This window comes from Perognathus longimembris, unplaced genomic scaffold, assembly GCF_023159225.1.
Source record: "Perognathus longimembris pacificus isolate PPM17 unplaced genomic scaffold, ASM2315922v1 HiC_scaffold_5069, whole genome shotgun sequence".
Classification (NCBI taxonomy): Eukaryota; Metazoa; Chordata; class Mammalia; order Rodentia; family Heteromyidae; genus Perognathus; species Perognathus longimembris.
In genome coordinates, this window is record NW_025960455.1 from 256697 (window position 1) to 278311 (window position 21615).

Sequence of the window (21615 nt, forward strand, 5' to 3'; positions counted from 1 at the left end):
GTAGCTATTGTAACATAATTCAGTTTCCCATGGCTTCATGGTATGGCTTTGGTATCTACAATGTTGTCTGTAGTTCATACCTTTTGTTGGAGAATAGAGGGCTAATAGAGAATGTTCCTCCTCACTTTCAACAGCTATCTTCTATCAAAAATAGATATATGGTGTATTCTTCATTTTAACCGCAAACTTTAAAGAGAGGCACAAGCACTCTCAAAAAATGTGTGCCTTGTTTAAATTTCCTGGTAACTTTGCTTTGAGTATGTGATACTTGGTCCAGACATGAGAGGAAATAATTTGCTTTGTAATTCTCCTTTGTGAACCTGGACAAGTAGCAGCTAATGTTTGACTAGAGAGCTGGAGTTATGAAGTGGTCCTTCCAGGGTTTTTCTTTGACAACAAGAATCATCATGGCCTAAAAGCAACAATATCAGGCATTCTGCAGCAATAGTCTGGCATCTTCCAGTCCTGATGTAATCAGGTATGGGTTTGTAAATATTAGATTATTTAGAAACTACAAACACACCTCATGGAGTGTTTTGAAATTTGTTTTCTCTCAGCTTTCTGCAGATCACCAAAACACATTTTCATTTTTTTGTCTTTGTATTTATGGACTTTTTGTGATAGAAATTATTGCTTACCTGAGTCATTTGGGGGGATGGGTAGAGGGTGTTGAAGCTTAAATTCAGGGCACAGGTGCTGTCCCTGTTCTCTTTTTTTGTTCTAGGCTAGCACTATAACTATTTCACCAGCAGCTCCACTTCTGGTTCTCTGGTGGTTAATTGGAGATAACTCTATCATGAATTTCCTGCCTGGCCTGACAGTAAATCACCATTTTCAGATCTCATCTTCCTGAACAGCTAGGGTTACAGGGAGCCACCCATAACTGGCGAGTTGTTTTCTTTTTATCACCAGCGTGGTAATCAAAAGTTATGGATAGTTGGGGATCTCTCATGCTGTGATGAGTATTAATGGCTTGTTACTGAATGAGTAATCAGAGTTTAACTGCTCAATAAAAATGCCATTGTGGGAATAAAATTATTAAAATCAAGAAGTAAGATAAAATGTTAACTTTAATAGAAACTGAATATTTGACCATCTCATAATAAAAATATTAGTAATTTAGGAATATATTTAAATAGTATACTTGTAGAAAGGAATATATACACAATGTGGGGTCTTTTTGACCAATAATTCCAATTTAAAACTAAAGCATATAATCACTCACATAGTAGAAAACAAATGTCATTGTATTCATAAACTGACATGTCAAAATGAAAACCTCCATAGAACTAAATAAAGATATAAAAATAAATTTAAAAAAGGAATACAAGTTTCAGAAAAAATAAAGGTGCAATGACCAATAGGAGAGAGCAGAAAGCCATGCTATTATATGACCATGTGTTTTAGTAGTCATGTGGTTCTTTAAATATAGTATAGACCTCAATAATTCAGTCTGCTTAATAATGAATGTTGCATTTCTTATAAAATTTAAATATCAGAAATGTAACATTTATTTGCTGCCAGTAGACAAAACATCAGGTGATACCAAAAAAATGTATATAGACATAGATAAAATGTATATAACTTTCTATGTATTATATGTTTCAATTTGCTAAATGAAAATTTAAAAAACTATTATGAATCTCTACTTTGTTCAGCTATTATTTCATAAAGACTATAATTTATTATATAAAATTGAAGTGTATTTTGTAATATATGGAACCCATTCCTGAAAATTTAAAACTGTTACGGGGTTTGAGGGAGGAGATTCCAGGTCCCTCCAAGAGACCACCACTCAGAGACAGTCTCAAGCAAAAGGATGGATTTATTGGGGAAGCAAAAGGCAAACTGACTAGCTAGGTATGCAGCACAGACTCAGGAGCTGAAACTGTGACCCAAAAAACGAGCAGGCTGACAGGTTAGGGTCACCTAACCTGCAGACTCAGGCACCAAAACTGTGACAACTAACAGTACTTCAGCTGGGGTTTATAAATGTAAAACCACAGCAAAATTGTAGGGAGTTGACACAAGGGTAGCGCAAGCAACAAACAAGTTAAGTAAGCCATTTACAGAAGCAGAATTTGGGGGTCAGGGTGACTGAATATTTAACTTCATTTTCACAATTGCTACCATGTTTCCCTAATCAAGATGGAGTCACCTGTACTCCCTACAACAAAAACAATATAGAGAAATCAGAGAGGGAGGAGGAAGAAGAAAGGAGATGAAAAGAAAGAGTGAGGAAATGGAATCAGAGAGGATATGGGAGAATTATCCAACAAAACAGGTTGAAGATGAGAGAAAAAGGCCACCACAGAGTCAAAAAGGCAGCTATGGCTCAAGAACTAGCTTTGAGCAAAAAACAAAGCCAGCAAAAGTAAACAAACAAAAAATCAAACAATCTCAGGGATAGTACCCAGACTTAAAGTCCAAGATCTAAAATTGACAGCAAAAAAAAAGATTTTTTGTGCAAATTATTAAGAAAGCACAAATAGGGCTGGGGATATGGCCTAGTGGCAAGAGTGCCTGCCTCATATACATGAGGCCCTGGGTTCGATTCCCCAGCATCACATATACAGAAAATGGCCAGAAGTGGCGCTGTGGCTCAAGTGGCAGAGTGCTAGCCTTGAGCAAAAAGAACCCAGGGACAGTGCTCAGGCCCTGAGTCCAAGGCCCAGGAATGGCAAGAAAAAAAAAAAAAAAGAAAGAAAGCACAATTAGAAAACTAGTAACAGCGATTATATAGCAGTGGAGATGATTGGACATACAGAGAAAATAAAATGAACCAAAAATATATAGAAAAAGTGGAAATACTCTACAATTTCTCTACACTTCAACAAATATTTAAGATTCACCCAAAGACGGATGATTCCTCTTAGTCCGGGTTCTGTCCCAGAAACAGTGCAGAAAATTTCTGTCTGGCCTTAAAAAGATGATGTAGCACTTGGGGGCAAAGATGCAGCCCAAGAGCCCTGCACTGGAAGCCAAGATGGAGAAGACCTCCACAGCCACCATGACTTTCCCCTTGGCACTGTGGTAGACAGGCAAGAAGGTGAGCCACACACTGCAGAATACTAGCATGCTGAAGGTCAGGAATTTGGCTTCATTTAAGATGTCAGGCAGGTTCCTGGCCAGGAACGCCACAGTGAAGCTGGCAAGGGCAAGAAATACCAGGTATCCCAAGACACAATAGAAAAAAAAGAGGAAACCCTTGTTACACAGGATGATGATGTGACCATATTCAGAGTGTATATCTGTGTCAATGAAAGGAGGTGAATTCACTAGTCAGAGTACACAGAGAGTCACCTGGATCAGGGTGCAGATGGGAATGATGAAGTTAGGAGCCCCTGATAACAGTAGCCACCTCATCCTTCTCCCTGGAGAAGTGAACTTGAAGGCCAAAACCACAGTCACAGTTTTGGCCAAGACAGCAGACACAGCCACAGTGAACACAACTCCAAATGTGGTCTGCTGTAGAATGCAGGTCAATGTGTTGGGACGGCCCAAAAAGAGCAAGGAACAAAGAAAACAGAGGATGAGGGAGATGAGCAGGATATAGCTGAGAGGTTGGTTATTAGCCTTGACAATGGGGGTGTTCTGATATTTTACAAAGACCCCAAGAACAACAGCTGTGAGTGTAGATAAACAAATAGCCATACAGGCCAAAGCCATCCCCAAGGGATCTCCATATGCCAGGAAACTTGCAGTTCTTTGGAGGCACTGGTTTCTCTGTGTGTTGGCATACTGATGATCTGGACACTTCACACACTGTTCCATATCTGTTAAGGAAGTCAAGTAACCATTAGTCCCTTCTCATTACTTATAAGGAGATTAGGAAATCCCTACAATGATAATCCTAACATGTCAATATTGTTGAACATAATTGTAAACATAACCAAATATTACCAGACATGTTCAATATTATTTTATGTCTTCATCATATTTCAACAAACATTCCCACATTCTCTCTTATTTATTTTTTACCATAAGTGACTATCACACTTATTACTCATTGCTATATCTAATATCCAAAAATATGTTTTTTATGCCTTTTAGTGTAACATTGTTATTTTCAGTTTTGGGAGCACTACTCAACCCCTCATCAAAAAGTGTGCAGAGTAGGGCATGTATTTCCCTACAAGTCTCTGTCCCATATAAATGGGTGCCACTTACACTTATCTCTTCCATGCAGCGACTGTATTTGCCATTGCTACTCACCTGTAAAGCAGTGGGAAACCAAAAATCAAATTGCTCTGTGAAATTCTAAATTCATGCTGAGCATGACATCTTGCCTGATTTTTACACAAAACGCAACCCACAGCACTTGCTCTGTTGCTTTAGGAAATAAAGCTGTGCAAGATATCTGTTTTCTTTGTATTCTAAAACTCATTTTTAAGAAAATGGAGGCCTTATCTTTAATAAGGCTTCGACTTAATAGGATACATGTTAAACTTACACTTATGTTTACTTGAATAAACATTGGTATAAGAGAGTGGAAAAAAATAATCCTAAACGTAATTCAGATTCCATCATTTTTTTTTCAAGGAGTGGTGTCTTTTATAGCCAGAATTAAATTACCAAGTAAAGGAAGAAAAACTTTGATGCTACAATTCTAATAAACAACTTTTGCTTTGCATAGATTCAGGGACATTGGGAGAGACAGTGAGAATATATAAAGTTCTCCCTAAGTCCTGAACTTACCTGTCCCATTAGCCATCTCATTCTCTAAGCAACGGGTGCAATCAAAGCAACAGACAGCCTTTCCCTCCTGAGGAGATTTCCTGAAGCCAGTACCACAACTCTCACTGCAGACAGAGTGAGGAGGCTAAGGGAAATCAGATATGTACCCATAAATATTCAGACTTTTAGCTGACATTCCCAAAATTCCATTTTTTTTAAAGAACAGGATTATTTAAAATTGTATTGTATGTACAGAAATCTGTCATCTAATTGAATTCTATTATAGATCGCATATCATACCACAAAAGGCTTATGCTCTATCTAGAGTTTTGAAATACTGAGAGTTGTGAATCCTTTAAAAGTTAGAGATTAATGGTGAGAAACTATGTCCTACTGGCAAGCTCAATGGAGTTTCCTTGATTTCATGTCCTTATATGTTATTTCCTACTCATTTGTGACTGATGAGGAGTAAGTAAGATATGTTTTTGGCCATTCCTAGTCCTTGAACTCAGGGCCCTGGCACAGTCCCTGGTATTTTTTTTTCAATGCTAGCACTATATCACATGAGCCACAGTGCCACTTCTGGCCATTTTCTATATGTGGTGCTGAGGAATCAAACCCAGGTCTTCATGTATGCCAGTCAAGCACTCTTGACACTAGGCCATATTCCCAGCCCAGTAAAACAATTTTTTTGAATCTTTAATAGACTGCTGTAAGACAATACACAGATCTTACATTTCATGGCTATGTGAACCACAGAACCATCATATCTTTTTAATCGAGTGTCCATACAGTAAGAATCTTCTTTTAGCTCAGGCTCCTTCACTGATTCCTCTCACTAAAGATGCCTAAGTAACTGACAACCAACCAATAAATAGGACTTACACAATGGAGCAAAATAAACTTTTAAAACACATACAGTGTATGTTCCAGTAGTTTGCCAGAGCAATGAAAAGTGGTAATAAAAATGCAGTTTAGATTTTATGATAGAATTCTCAATAAATATTTAGAAACACACTGTAAACTTTTTTTTTTCCCAAGCCGATCCTGGGACTTGAACTCAGAGTCTAGTCACTGCCTTGGAGATTTCTATGCTTAAGTCTACCCCTTGAGCAAAGCCTCCAATTGAGCTTTGTGCTAGTCAATAGAAATAAGAGTCTCACAGACTTTTCTTCCCAGATGAGCATTAAGCGGACTGTTATCTTAGATCAAAGGTTTTCAACCACCTGAGTAGATAAGATTACATACAGATGCCACCAGAACCCAGCCATCTTTATTTATTTTCTTCCTTTCCTGCTCAACAGTCAGTCAATACAATTTCTTAAATAGAAATATTCAAATGTATAAGACTTCAGTTAAGTGATCATACAAGGTATACATTTTTGTGTATGTGTCAGAACTACGTCTTGAAATGAGAGTCTATTATGTCTATATGAGCATTGTTCCTTAAGGTTAGCCCTCTAATGCTTGGCCCAGAGCTCCACTTCAAGCTTTACCAACACTTAATGGGCATAGAGTTTCACAGCCTTTCAACCCGATTTTCAGATCTCAGCCAGGTAACTAGCTAGTATGACAGAAGTAAGATGCTGACATCCAACTAGCTACAAATGTCAAGGGTGAAATTTTCTTGCTTATATGTCCTTAAACTCATTATGTTTAGATCCAACACACCTCTGTAGTTTCTGTGGCCCACTCTACCATGTCTTCTGATAAAGATAGTTGATTGCCATGTAAAGTATATGGAGAATAATTTCCTACTTTCACTTCAAGTTGAAGACCTTCTGGAAAATTCCAAATGTTCACAATGTCATACTCTGCATCCAGTTTCCCTTTGTCATGCAGAAGCACTTGACCTCCAGCAGGACTGTGAAAGTAGATGTTCTTCAGAAAAGGATGTAGCTGAAACAGATATGTTGTCTTATGAAGTACATCCCACAGTTCAGATGGAAAACGTGCACTAAGAGAAGCTCTTCATTGCCTTAAATTTCTCATTCAGAATTCAAGAATGGAAGAGACATATAAAGAAATATCCTAGAAGAAAATCTTTGGAGGAATAAAAAAATCTTTCTGAATCCTGGTCAATCAGCAAGGAAATAAAAGGCTTCAAGAAAAACCAATTCCATATATATAGTCATGAGTGAGGCAATTCTCAGACACCTAACTACAGTTTTCCACTATCTTTATGAATGTCTATAGTTTGAGTCTGATAAATTTTATTTATTCATTTTCTTTCTTTTCTTTTTAGAGCCTCCACCACATGCTAGTTGTTATTTAGCTAAGAGTAGATGAACAAGATGGCACAGGCAATGTGATCTTTTTTCACTATACCCTGGGGCCTCTAGAGGGCATTCATAATATTTGTGTAGTTATGAATGCCCTCTGGAAAAGGTTGTCACCAAGGTCCATTTGGGCAGTCCATGAAACAGCAGGGTACATATGCTAGGTATGTTAGCAGGCAGGGTTTGCTCACAAGGGTCTCACAAGGATGGGACCTATCAGTCTTATTTCCACAGGTAGTTGCTACTCTTAGGGTTTGACAGAAACAGTCATTATTTATATCTGCAAGTAAAGTTTGGAAACAAGGTACCTGCTAAAAAGCTATAGTTTAATAATTTTAATTATTAAAATTATTAAGAAATAATTAGTTAAATAATGTTCCTGTTGGGGATGAAATGTTCTATCATGGTAGAGAATGGATGGACTAATTATCAATTCCCATTGTGGCTTAGCATCTATGCTTGCTCCATATATTTTTCCATTGTATTAGCTAACAGCTAGGATAAGCAGGAAAACACAACTAGGAACAATTTTGTCTTGATGATTATAGTATGATTGTCTTGAAATTAGGGAAGCTTAGAAAAGAGAAAGGATGGGGTGTTATCACAGGCCATTATGGCTGGTTTGCCTAATGGAGTAGCCCCTCAACTAGAGTGTCTGTTAATGGCTAGATTCAGTACAGTAATTCTCAGACTGTATGACTTATTACAGTGAAAAGGAAATGATACCACCTATGTCCACCAAGGGGCATTTCCAAAATCGAATGTATAAAATGATGTTGCAAAGTGTGCTCTTTGGGGTATTATTCAAAGTTACAAGATTGATATTTAGTTTCAGACAGGGGATGTCCTTGAACATTTGTTAAGAACACTTCTTAATAGAGAAGAAAGCAATGGTGTAAATTGAGGTGCTGGAAATGTCAGTTTGTCCCCTTTGGTGAGAAAGAATGAGGTTTCATCTGATTTTATAGGGGATTGCAGAGGGTAGACTAGGAGGTCTAAGAATGTGAGTCTGTCAGGAAGAAATGTTTACCCAGTTCTAAGTCTGGAAACTAGTGTTAGTGAAAAAAAATTGAAAGAAAAAGATGTGTAAGACACAAGTAAGTTTGGCAAAATAGGAGTTAAGTACATGGGATTCTCTCTCAAGGAGATGGATCTCACCCAGGGAGCACCAGAGTTTGTAAGACGTACCCAGAAGATAGGGAAAAGGGCTAGGACTGGAGGGGAAGGCAGTGAGTTACCTAGTGCATACAACGTAGAGGCAGCACTCACTCTTAGGGTCCTGCAGTCATTGTACAGAATATCCAGATTGGTAAATTTTAATATGTAAAATGGAACAAACCTTCATAAGTTATGAGAAATACAAATAATTAGGTACAGGATGTCATAATTTGGAATGACAAGAAAGAGGGAAGCATCATTTTGTTATTAACATTAATTATTAACATGTTGGGGATATTTGTAGCTAAAAATATTTTTGATGGCTGAGAATAATGGCCTAGGGGTAGAGTGCTTGCCCTGTACACATGAAACCCTGGGTTCAATTCCTCAGCATCACATACATAAGAGAAGAAAGCCAGAAGTAGTGCTGAGGCTCAACTGGTAGTGTGCTAGCCTTGAGCAAAACGAAGCCTTGGACAGTATGCAGGACCTCAGTTCAAGCCCCAGGATTGGAAAAAATAATGTTTTTCTTTTAGAAATATGGAATATATCTTATTCCTGTAACTAGCCTGGTTTCCTGTAGGGTACACGAACATATGTGTCGATAATCTCACAAACATTTTAAAAAGTATAGAATCTGGAGTTTTGGAAAAACCCAGAACTATTTAATTTCATACAGTAAGAAACAGCTCTACAAAGTGACTTTCTTCTTGGCATTTGTCTTCCAATCCAGAAGGCTTTACCTGTTCAGGGGAAGGCAGGATCCATTTCCTATTTCCCATTGCTTGTAATTCTGTTTGTTGAAGAAGCTTCTCATGGAGAGCCTGGGCCACAGCATACACAGCATTGTATATATTGTAACTGTCTCCAGACATCGTCATGCCAAAAATGTGCCCAGGCAACCAATCCAAGGAGGCATCATGTGGACAGGTTTCCCACATTACACAATCAGACTCAGAATCTGAGCAATTGAAAGAGAGAAACCACAGCCTAGCAAGGAAAAAGTCTTCTGGGTATTTGGAAGGTCTAGCTGCCTTTACAAAATTTGTGAATCCAGAAACATCTGGGTGATGGTGTGTAAAAATGAGAGGTACATGGAATGAGCCTAGCATGAAATATCTCTTTCCCATGGTTAAATCCCACTCTGAATACATGATTATAACCTTACTTTTTATTAAAAATTGCTCAAGAAATGTCATTAAGTATAGTAGGAATTCATTATCAACATATATGATGACAACATTTGCTGAAGATTTATTAATCTGGTTATAATATGCCATGAATTTCACATCATTTAACATAGACTGGTTTGATAATGCTACCTCAAAGGCTACACAAACTCTGTTCTTGGCCATTTCTTCTTTCAAAGCAGGAAGAATCCAAAAACCACTCTCATTTTGTAAGGTTATCAGTCCCACCCAATTCCAGCTGAAGTGAAGCAGTAATAAGACCATGACACTGGCTAATGATGTATCCTTTGGGGCCATCTGATAGAGACCAGGAAACTTGTTTTTGTCACTTAGGGCATACTCATATGGCCCACAGGTTAGCTAAAGGGAACAAAAACAGGATGCTGCATCAATGAGAAGATTTTAATCCATCATAATCCCAGTCATTATGTCTGTTTTGTAACCATGTGAATAAGGCAGAAGACATGACTTTTTTTTTACTTTTTGAAAATAAATAAATTTTAAAATTATTGCACACTGTATCAACATGTACAATGCCTCTTGATTTTTGTCACTGTTTCCAACAACTCTTGTCATCTATATCCATCCCACATATTCCCTGACTTCAGTATTGCATTTACTCATATATAAATGGAATATCATGTTGTATTTGCCCACCAATTTAGTGCTTCTTCATATGCCTCTTTCCACATCCTCATGACACTTATCAACATCTCAGAGATGATATACTTCAGTTTTCTGGTTTTCATGTTTGTACTGTCTATTTTTCAGATAGGTTGCACCATGAAATTCTACCCTGAGATGTACCATCATTTAGTAAGAGTGATCATGTATACATATTTTAATATATCATGTTCATATTTTATACTTAATATTACATATGAGAGAACATATTCCTCCTTTCTCTGTCTGAGCCTGATTTCTTTCATTCAATGAATCTTAGACATGAGCATGAGTATGTGGAAGGGAGGGTATATGTGACTACAGGGTCAGGGACTCAGGCCCCCATGCACTTCTTGGCATGTTCCTTCAAAGCTAGCATGCTAATACTTGAACCACACATTACAGCCTCTTTCTTCATGGTTTATTAGAAATATGTTTCTTAAGTCACTAAGTCACAAGAGAGAACCTCCAGCACACAGTTCAACATATCTTGACACTTTAAGACATTTTCCATTTCCTGATTTTTCAAAGAAAATTAATGAAAAGACTTAATCCCGCCATACCAATTTGTCTGATCTAAATTTTCAATCCCCATTTCCAAACCCATGTGACTATAGAAATCCCATTGTCTTGGAATACTTGCTCTTCGATATGACAAGGATTGGCAGGTTCATAATACAGTCTCTTTGTATCACTCTTTCCCAACACCCGAAAAGGCAGCAAATTCGATATTCTTAATATCACCCACCCCACCCACTCTCACCTGTGGAAACCTGTAGAGGTGCAGCAGTGTACCAATCTCGGAAGATATTTTTCCTGAAGTTCCTGTCAGTAATGCTGTAGGATTGTTGTCTCTCATACAGTTGTAGTTTGGAAGCTTGTACTTCCCAAAGAGGAAAATGAAGGGATTTTTAAGTGCAGTATGTCTTCCATATTGAACATCATAGATACTAAATCCCAGAGTCAAGTTATTTAAAAGATCAAGGTTTTTGTTGATCTCTTCAACAGCAAAAGCCAAGGCCAAAACAAACTGGTAGTTCTTGAAGAAAAACCTGCATAATAAAGGTAGAAATTCAGGATGATTATTTCAAGCTTATGACTCTGGTGGATTGAATGCTTTCTTCTCTGCCCATGAATATGTAAAAGCATTACCCCAAATGGGAAGGAATAAACATGTATTCTCTTGTGCTTATATATAGGACTAGGTAAGGATATAAAGTAAATTTGTCATGACTCACATGTAGAAATTTCATTAATTTCAAAGAGTATTTGTTTCATCTCCTACTATATGCAGGGACCACAGTAAAAATTTTTCACTTAAACATGGAGTAGGTTTACATGAGAACACCAAATGTTTAGTTGTCTTCACCTTGGATAACTATCAGCGCCTGTGTGAGAAATCTTGCATTTCAAGTCTCCCAGTTAATTTTATGTGATTATATCTCAGGTCCAGTTAACTAACAAATCTTCAATTTAAGAGCACTTTTTTCAGAATCAAAGCATCATTTAATGAAGATTCTATAGCAAACTCTGCTCACAAACACAAGAAAATGAACAGTTCTTCTTTCAATATCAACCAGAACAAGAGCTTAAATATCCGGGGAGTGAACCTTATTCTTATTAAGGTAATGAAACCAAAGGCAGTCATCCCATCAGAAGGCACTCATTATGGAGAGAAAAACCTCAAAATTCGGGGACAAAATTCAACTTCCAAGGCCACCATGGGAATTTTAACTCATCACAACACTCTTTCTTGCATTTAGATTGAGATACTGGAAAGAACATAGAGGAGTAAAGAGGATGGAAGTATTTTTCTTTCTCCTTTGTCTTGTCTTGTGCACAGTACCATGTGTATGTGTGTTCACTATCTAAAAAAATTAATATATTAAACATAAATTTTTCAAAGAAGGAAACATCAGAGGCAACATAGAAATACAAATGACTCAAAATCTATGGCAAGAATCCTAAGAAATACAGAAAAATGGAAATTAAAGGAAGCTTAATTCTCACAGAAAATAACCAGGCTATAGTGTAGACAAGGAAGGCCTGAGAAGATAGATCTAAAAATGCCTTAAAAACACTGTGATGAATATATTTTTGAAAGGAAAGAAAATATTCACAAAGCAATTCTTGACCATGATGAAATTAACTAAAGTTATTAGAAAAATTCATGAGATTAAGCTAAATGAGTATTACAAGATGGAAAGGCATCAAATGAAAATATAATTTCTGTGTGCAAGATATTAGGGAAGACACACATTAAACAAAATAGAAGGCCATATAAAACCAAAAAAGAAAATTTTGGTACAATGATACAAGCCATCAAAAATGATCAATTAAAAGGGAAAGTAGTTTTTAAAAATTAGCAAGTATTGACAGCGCCATACATGACATGGAAGACAGAATATATGGAGAGGACAGTTTTCTCAAACAAACCCAAGTACCAATAAAGAAGCTTGCAAGAATTTCTAGAATCAATCAAATGTCCTAATTTAAGAGTAGGAATTCAGGAAGGAGAAGGGCAAGCAATGAAAGTGAGAGGAAAAATAGTTAACAGATTCTAGCAGAGAATGCCTGACCATGGAAAATGGTGGACACATTCAGGTACAAGGAGCAACAGAAGTCCAAACAGACCAGCTCAGAAAAGAACATGCTACTGCCACATTGTAATGCCCACAAGACTTATAGACACTGATAAAAGTATCCTGGAAATGATCAGGGAAGAAGAATTGAGTATTTATGAAGGAAAAGCTGTCAGTATAACTACAAATTTCTGATCTGAGACAATTATAGCAAGGAGAGCCTAAAATGATGTATACCACAGTTTACAGTCAAAGAACTACCAATCAAAAACAGTGTACCCAGGAAAGTACTCCTTAATATCTGAGGGAAAAATACAAAAATGTGTAAGAAGAAAATTTCAACTAATTTTCTTGACTGAACCAGCAATAGAAAAGCAAGCGAAATATTTCCTACATATAGAAAACAAACTGGAATTCAATAGTGGCAGGAAGAATACAATGTATTAGAGAGCCAGATCAGTATACTTAGCAAAGATGAGGCACAGCCACCAAGTAAGTGGAAATTATGTCGAGTTATTACACACTTTTCAAGTCACAATATGAATAGACATAATTCTCCAACTAAATGACCCAGATTGAGTAACTGGATCAAAAAACTACATACATCCATCTGCTGTATACAAGAGAACCATGTTCCCAATAGAAAAGAACATTCTCAAATTGAAAGTCTGGAAAAAAGTCTTTCAAGCAAATAACCCTGATAAACAGGGTGGAGTAGCAATCTTAATGTTAAACAAAATAGAGTTCAATTTAAAATTATTGAGAATAAACAAAGAAGGAACTTACATACTTATAAACGGAACTCTCTCTCTCAGGAGGAAATCAAAATACTAAATATCTATGCACCAAATACAGGAGCACACAATTTCACCAAACAAACAGTTCTTAACCTAAAACTTGTTAATCTAAAAATAGATCTAACACCGTTCATTGATGGAGGTATCAACACATCACTGCTGTTGCTGGATAGATCATCAAGGGAAAAACTCTGCAAAGAAATGTCAGAGCTCCATAATTGCACGGACCAACCAAACTTACCAGTTTAATACTGAGTACTTAACTGGGTTGAATATTAAATATTTAACCGATAGTCATCAAATGTGTATTCCTCTCAGCCGCTCAAAGAATATTCTCCAAAGTGGATCATACTTTTGGTCGAAAAACACATCTCTGTGAATTAAAAAAAACTGTCATAATTCCCTGCATCCTAATAGATCATAATGAAATAAAATTAGAGCTCAGCAGGAAAAGCTATTACAGAAAATTATCAAACACATGATTACTGAATGATATATTCTGAAATGACCAGATGGTTATTAAAGAGATTATAAGGAAAATTCAAATATTTATGAAACTTAACAAAAATGAACACATAAAAAAAAACCGTGCCTTTGGTACACATGAAGGAATTATTCACAGAAAAAATGTATAGCTCTAAGTACCTACAAACACAAATTGGAGAAACCTAAAAACAGTATTTTTATGATAAGCACTAATTCTTTTGAGCAAAAGGAACCAGTCTAATCTCAAATCACTGGATCTAAACAATAACATTTAAATCAGAAGTAAACAAAATAAAGAGGAAAACTACCTTAGAAATCATTAACAAAACATATTGGTTCTTTGAAAAAATTAACAAAATTGCCAGACGCTTAGCAAATCTTATCACAAAAGGAATAGAACACATGCAAGTCAAAAAAACTAGAGAGAAACATTAGAAATCAAGACAATCAAACTTCAGAACATTAGATAAGAGTAATATGCCAACTTTTATCATAACAAATTGCAGAATCTGTAAGAAATGGTAAAATTGCCAGACAATATTGTTACGCCTTAACTAATAAAAGAGATTAAGGCCAATGAAATAGACCCATAACAAGAAAAGAAAAATGAAACGGCAATAAGAGGCCTCCTGCCCAAGTAAAGCTCAGGAACTGATGGTTGTTAAACTGAGTTCTATAAGGTATTCAGAGGAACTCACTTAAATATTTCTTAAGCTCTTCAATTAAATCAAAAGAAAAAGGTGGCTATAAAAGTCACTCTTTGAAGCCAAAAAAAACCACTCATCCAAAACCCTGACATGGACTCATCAAAGAAAGATCTATAGACCAATTTCTTAGATGAACATCAATAGACAACTTCTCATCAAAATTCCAGCCAAACTTATACAACAGCTATCCAAAAACGCACGTAGTAGGATCAAATGGGATTCATTCGAGTTCAATATACACAAATCAGTTGATGTAAATAAACACATCCACAGAAGAAAGACAACAACTACATGTCGTCTAAAATGATGCAGTTCCCGGGATAAACACAAAAGAACACAAGATAAGAAAACCCATTACTGGCAAATCAAATAATGACCTGTGTCTTCTAAAGCAGGGTAGTGAATAATTCTTATCCCTGCAATTTATGCTTCCATTTGTGCCTCAGGCTACCTGTCATACCCACACATGTAATGAAGTACACAGGGTGGAAGCAATGAACATTTTCTCCTGAATTATGTATCAAATCAGCTGGAATAGTTACTTACAGTTCTGTATAAACATTTTTCTTTCACATTTTTCATTTTTGTATAGCCTTTTATCAGTCTGACCCTCTGCAACAGAGCAAAAGCCAAGGACATGCATGTGCAGATATCTGAACTGAAGTAACAATGACACATTGCTGATTTTCAAACAGCAACTATGTGTCGACAGTAAATGAGCAGAGCAGAGAAAGAGTGAGGGAGGGAGACAAGCAGAGAGACAGTGTCCTAGGGCATGCAATTAGAGCCTGGACAATGTCCTTGAGTTTTTTTGCTCAAGCCTGTCACGGTGCTACTTGAGCTGCATCTCCACTTCCAGCTCTGACTGATTAAAATGAGATAAATGTCTCAGGAATTTTCATAAACCTGCTGCCTTCAAACCGTGATCTTTAGATATTAGCCTCCTGAGTAGTTAGCAGCCTGATGAGGCACAAGTCAACAATAAGAAGATTTTCATCTTCCTAAAATTATAATTGTTACCAAAGACAATTTCTCAGACCACTGGCTAGTGAAGGAGGAAATGTATCTGCTGGCTTTTAGTGCAGAAGGCATGACACTTAATCAAGTTGTTTCTAGATACATTATTTCATCCTGAGCAGTGACAGCTGGGGTAGAGAAGATACTGGAGTAAAGGGAAGTGCCTACAGCCTTGGAAAGAGAAGCTAACAAGAAAGGAAACCTGATTCCTTTCTATTAGTAGGTAGAAATTTACTCAACAGTAGATAGAAGATAAAACAATGAAACTGAGCTGTTTGTGGTGCAATAAAGGTGGTTGCTAGGGGCAAGCAGACAAAAAACACTCATCTCTGCACCCAGAGCTCCTTCATTCATTGCCTATCCTGAGAACAGAACAGGAAATGGAAAAAATGGATGAATTACTTACAGCCTATTCTCTTCATTCCCTGAAGTATCCTTGTTAATGCCATCTGTTCCCGAAGTGTAGAGAGGGAAAAACCCAGCAAGCATTGCATCTCCATCCATGTGTGCTCGTTGCTTCATGGTAGACAAGCAGCTAGTGCCTGCCAAGGAACAGACAAAGAGGGGAAACTGGAGAAGAAGGAATGTGAAAGCCAAGAGGCACATGCCTGAAGTATCTGCCAAGCTGAAATCTGGGCTGGAAGTGAGGTCTTCTGGTTGAGGTATATATATTCATGTATCTTCACTTATGTGAATGTGTCCTTTTGTCCACAGAGATGTTTACTGTAGCCACCTTCAAATGGAACCTCTTGTAAGTTTCCAGGAAGAATGTGTAAAACTCTTCCCTGGGGCTCTGCATCTGAGGCCTCACATTCAGGAGGAAAATGCAAGCTGGAAAACATGTTTGCAGTTTTTCCTTTTTAATCCCAGGTGCTATTATTTCCTCCAAGATTACAGTTAGTGAGGCCCTAGGAATGAAGTTTACTTCGATAGATTTGGTCTAACATCTGTGCCCAGAAACTACTTGCATGAAAGCCATTACAGGTGATACAACTGGATTACATCAGAGAATTCCAAGTCAGGTGAATGGTCAAAAGGGTAGAAAAAAATATATGCCAGTAGGTGATCAACAAAGTTGTCAAGGCATCACACCCAGTGGGTCAAATTATAAAGTCAATATCCAGAGTAGACACAGAACATTGCTGTATATTCAGGCAGGTTTCCATAAAATATCCATGTGCACAGGCCTTTACAAATGCACCTGCTTAATTTTTCACTGGAAAGTGATATTGCATCTTCTTTAGGTCTATGCATGGAATTTGTGTATTAGTGTTTTTTGACAAATTCTAAAACCAATTCCATTCTAATCTTTCACCTTGTTGTAGGTAAATTTTACTAAACACACTTACATAGTTAAAAATATTATTTTTCATGATGCACTAGTCAGAGAACATGTGGGAGTTGATGAAATTCTTCACTATGTCAATTATTAATATCAAAACTCTACTGGAGGTTTTGTACTCGTCAAAAGATATTAGGCCCAAATTGCATGCAGAGACCACAGTGGTGCTGAAGACCAGAGCTAATTCAGGACAGTGAACATACTCTGCATAAAGTTGTAGTAGTGGAAGCCCATTTACATGATGGTTTAAATAAAGATACATATGTACTTTAAAATAATAGGGGAAAAACACTCTAATGAGGTTTCCATTGGCCTTTTGTACTTATATGCTCTTAACCATATAGAGGATTTTATTAATTAAGTTTTAAATTCTAGGTAGCATTTGTTAGCTCTGGAGAGGGTTAATTTATGCACGTACATGTATGCATGGAATGAACTTGTGTCACAAGGCAGTGGCGTTGGTTCACATACTGAATCTATTTATATTTTCTTAAGGAAACTTCAAACATTTCTATGGTAGTTTCATGCAATGATATTGCCAAGAATTGTGTGTAAGTATTTCGTTTCCTTTCATTCTTTCCAGCGTTTGTTATTTTTGTTCTTGCTGATAGACACTGTTACAGTAGTGTGATAAGATTCAATATCCTTCGGCCTTGCATTTCATTTATGCAAAGGATGTTGAAAATCTGTGTTTTTTCATTATCCCTTTAATTTCTGGACTTGAGAATTATATTTATCTTTGGCCTTAACAAGATGATGTTGTACTTGGAGGTTTCTAGGCTTTGCACTAGAAACCAAGATAGAGAAGAACTCCAGAAGCATCCTTGATCTTCCCCTTGTTGTGGGAGTTAGGCAGAAAGTTGACCCAGACCTTGCTGAACACCAGCATGATGAATATCAGGAACTTAGCTTCACTAAACGTGTCAGGAAGGTGTGTGGCAAGAAAAGCAACAAAGACACTGGCTATGTCTTACAGCCATGTTATCCCACGACTCAGTAGATGGCACTGAGCAAACTCTTGTTACACTGGATGATGATATGCATCTGTATTAATGAAGGAAGGAGAGTTTCCCAGCCATAGTCTAGAATTTCCTTCACCTGGAACTGGGTACAGATGGGTGTGATGAATTTGGAGGTCCCTTGATGCCACCAACAGACACCTCATCCTTCTCCCTGAAGAAATGATATCGAGGACCAGAATCAGAGTCAGAGTTTTGGCCACATGGGGTTTGCTGTAGGATATGAGTGACTGTGTTCTGAAAGCCAATAAAGAGCAAGAAGCATTTAAAACAGATAAAACAGGAACATAAAAACAAATAAACAAGTAAAACAAGGAACATATGAATCAGATTATGAAAAATATGACCAAGGTGTAGCTGAGAGAAAACAAAACATGAAAAATAGCAATGAACATGGAGAAGCAAATAGACCATCAGGCCAGAACCATGCCCAAGGCATCTCCAAAAGCTAGGAAAAGTGTAGCTGTCAGGAGGTATATATTTTTCTTTGTATTGGCATACTGATGACCTGGACAACTCACACACTGGTTGATATCTAGTGAGAAGTAAAACCTACCATCCTATTTTGTGTTCTTCTTTTGCTTCAAAGAAATTAGGGAAATATTCACTTTGACATAATCATACCTTGTCAGCATTGACTTCCATAAAAGATTTCTTGTTTCTTTTCTACACTATAAGTCTCTCCTATTTCCACCCTCTTCTGTGGACACTTGTTTCAACTTATTTTACAGTAGTAATTATCCCATATATTGTTGAGGTCTTAATGTGCTAACAACCATTTTTGATACCTTCTTTCTCGCTTATTAAGGAAATGTGAACAGTTCTGCAGCCATATTGAAAATTGTGAATACTACAGTTTATACTTTGCTATATGTCTTTGTGAAATACTCACTTAATTCTTGGGTACATGCTTGAGTTCATTTCATTGTATTTCTCTCTCCTCACCTGTGAAGCAATGAGAACAGAGAAAGCACTCTAACTCTGAAGAGTCATGCTATGTACCCTCTTCATTTCTTAAACTAAATACAACAGTCAGAGCACTTGCTTTGTGGAATGAACCATTTTGGGCACAGGAAAATAAAGACCTGAAGGTGCATGCTTTCTGTGGGGGAAAATGTAACTTTTCAAATGAACAGTATCCTAAATAAGGATATTGTTTAATTTTTGGTTAGGGTTGGAACTTATCATAATGGATAGTGTTCACAGGTACTTCCTGGAGAAAATTTTGCCTGGAATAGCTTAGCAAAGTTTCATTAAATGTGTAATTGAAAGCTGTGGTCTGTGATAGTTCACCTGGGCATACCATCAATTCTCACAATTAAAATGAAAGAGAGAAAGATGTCAATCTTGTAATACTGATACAACTCTATCACATTGCCTTAGTTGGAGTGGGGAAAACTAGGGAGACCTAAAGAATTTCTTCATAGCTCAAAGACTTATTTGTCCTACTACCAATCTCATTATCTGGGCAGGTGGTACAATCTAAACAACAGCCTTTCCTTCCTGAGATTTCCTAAATGAAGGACCACTACTCTCATGGCAGGCAGGGTGAAGAGGGTGAGGAACATGAGATGTGTGTCAGTAAGTACTCAGTCGTTTAGCTAACACATCAATAATTTTAGGGTATTGAAGAACTGGATTATTAAGCATAATATTTCTATGCTAAAATACAATGGATTCATTGAATGCTGTTATAGACCCGTATCCCGTAATTCCCAAAGACATGTATTCTGTGACTTGAGCTCTAGTCGACAGAGTTCTTCAGGAATGCGGGATGTTTATAAGGTGGAAACTAATGGTGAAAAGCTAAGTCCTACTGGCCAGCCCTATAGAGCTTCCTTGAATTCATAGATGCTTAAGTTGCAGGTAAGTAAGTATTGAATGAAATCTCTCAAAGGGTGGGGGGCACAATAAATCTGGTAAACATAAAAAGTGATTCCACAGACATTTTGTCACAGTGCTAGAAACCTGCTAATAAAGATATAACTTATATTTTATGAAGAATTATAAATCAACATTCAGGAACACACTTAAAATACTTTTGTGTTGATGCTGGGGTTGAACTTGGGCTCTGGGCATTCTATGACTTTTTATGCTCACAGATGGCAATCTACCACTTGAGTCACAGCTCCACTTACATTTTTTGGTGGTTTACTTTGATAAGTGTCTCAGAGACTTTTCTGTTTGGGTTGGCTTTAAACTTACCTGTAGCCCGAGGTGTGAAGATGTCTGCCTCTTGAGTGGATAGAATGCTACCTATCAGCCACCAGTGGTTGGCCCTATTACATTAAGTTCCTTTTCTAACCAATAGGCAACCAATACAATTTCTTAAGTTGCATATATAATGAATAAAATTAAGTTGTTAGTGAGTACATAGTGTACACATTTTTCTTTCTGTGATTGCTAAATATAAGGCATAAAATCGGGTCCTGAGCTTCCTATCAGAGCTTTGCTGCTTGAGGCTAGCACTTGATCCACACCTCATTTCCAGGATTTGGGTGATTAAATAAAGATAACAGCATCCCAGGCTTTCCTGTTAGTATGGTTTCAGAACACAATATTCAGACCTCAGTCACTTGAGTTGATAGTGTTACAGAAGTAAGATGTGGGCTCACAAAGAGTTTCCTTTTTTTTTTGCCAGTCCTGGGGCTTGGATTCAGGGCCTGAGCACTGTCCCTGGCTTCTCCTTTGCTCAAGGCTAGCACTCTGCCACTTGAGCCACAGCACCATTTCTGGCCATTTTTCTGTATATGTGGTGCTGGGGAATCGAACCCAGGGCCTCATGTATATGAGGCAAGCAATCTAGCCACTAGGCCATATCCCCAGCCCCAAGAGTTTCAAATTTTAAGGGTGAATTTGTCTGCATATATGTCAACAACATCAATACATATGAGAAGAAAAATACATCTATGGTTCCTATGATCCACCTTGTTATATCTGCAAATAAAGACAGTTCAAGGGCATGTACAGTATATAGTCAAAATTCCCTAATTTCACCTCAAGTTCAAGTGCTTCTGGAATATTCCAAATGTTCATAATGTCATAGTCTGTCTCTAACTTTCCTTTCTCATTCAAAATCACTTGATCTCCAGCAGGATTCTTGAACTGGGTATTCTACAGAAAGCCTGTAACCAAAAAAATGCATCATCTTTGACTGAATGACATCCCAGAGTTAAGGGAGAAAACCTGAACTAAGAAAAGCTTGTGATTGCCTTTATTTTCTGGTGAAGAATTCAAGACTAGTAGAAACATTTAAAGAACTATCTCAGAAGCAAAGCTCTGGAGAACTAAACTTAATCCTTCTGAATCCTGGTTACTCAGCAAAGGAGTATAAGGCCTCTTTACAAGAAAATCCAATTTCACAAAAGTGGTCTTGACTGAGACAATTCTCAGTTGTGCATCTAGAGATTTCCATAACCACTAACATTATAAATATGTATCTTTTGAGTCTGCTATATTTTTAATATCTAAGGTAGAATAAACCATGGTAACCAATAAAGTATAAGGATAATTCTGTTTACCAGGTCAGCCTTTGCTATTACTTATGTAACCCAGTGGGATAGATGAATTGATCATTGCTAAATGTTTAGCTATGAGCATTTTTATGTTATTTGTAACTAAAAGGATTTACAGACCACTGGAATATATTTATGCCTTGTTACTAGGCTATGTTTTCCTAAAGATAACATGAACATAAG

General features: G+C 37.1%; 1 pseudogene; it reads right to left on the minus strand.

Annotated features, from left to right (window-relative positions):
- Window positions 1-2841: 2841 nt before the first annotated feature.
- LOC125344984 lies at window positions 2842-18562 on the minus strand (annotated as a pseudogene).
- Window positions 18563-21615: the final 3053 nt, after the last annotated feature.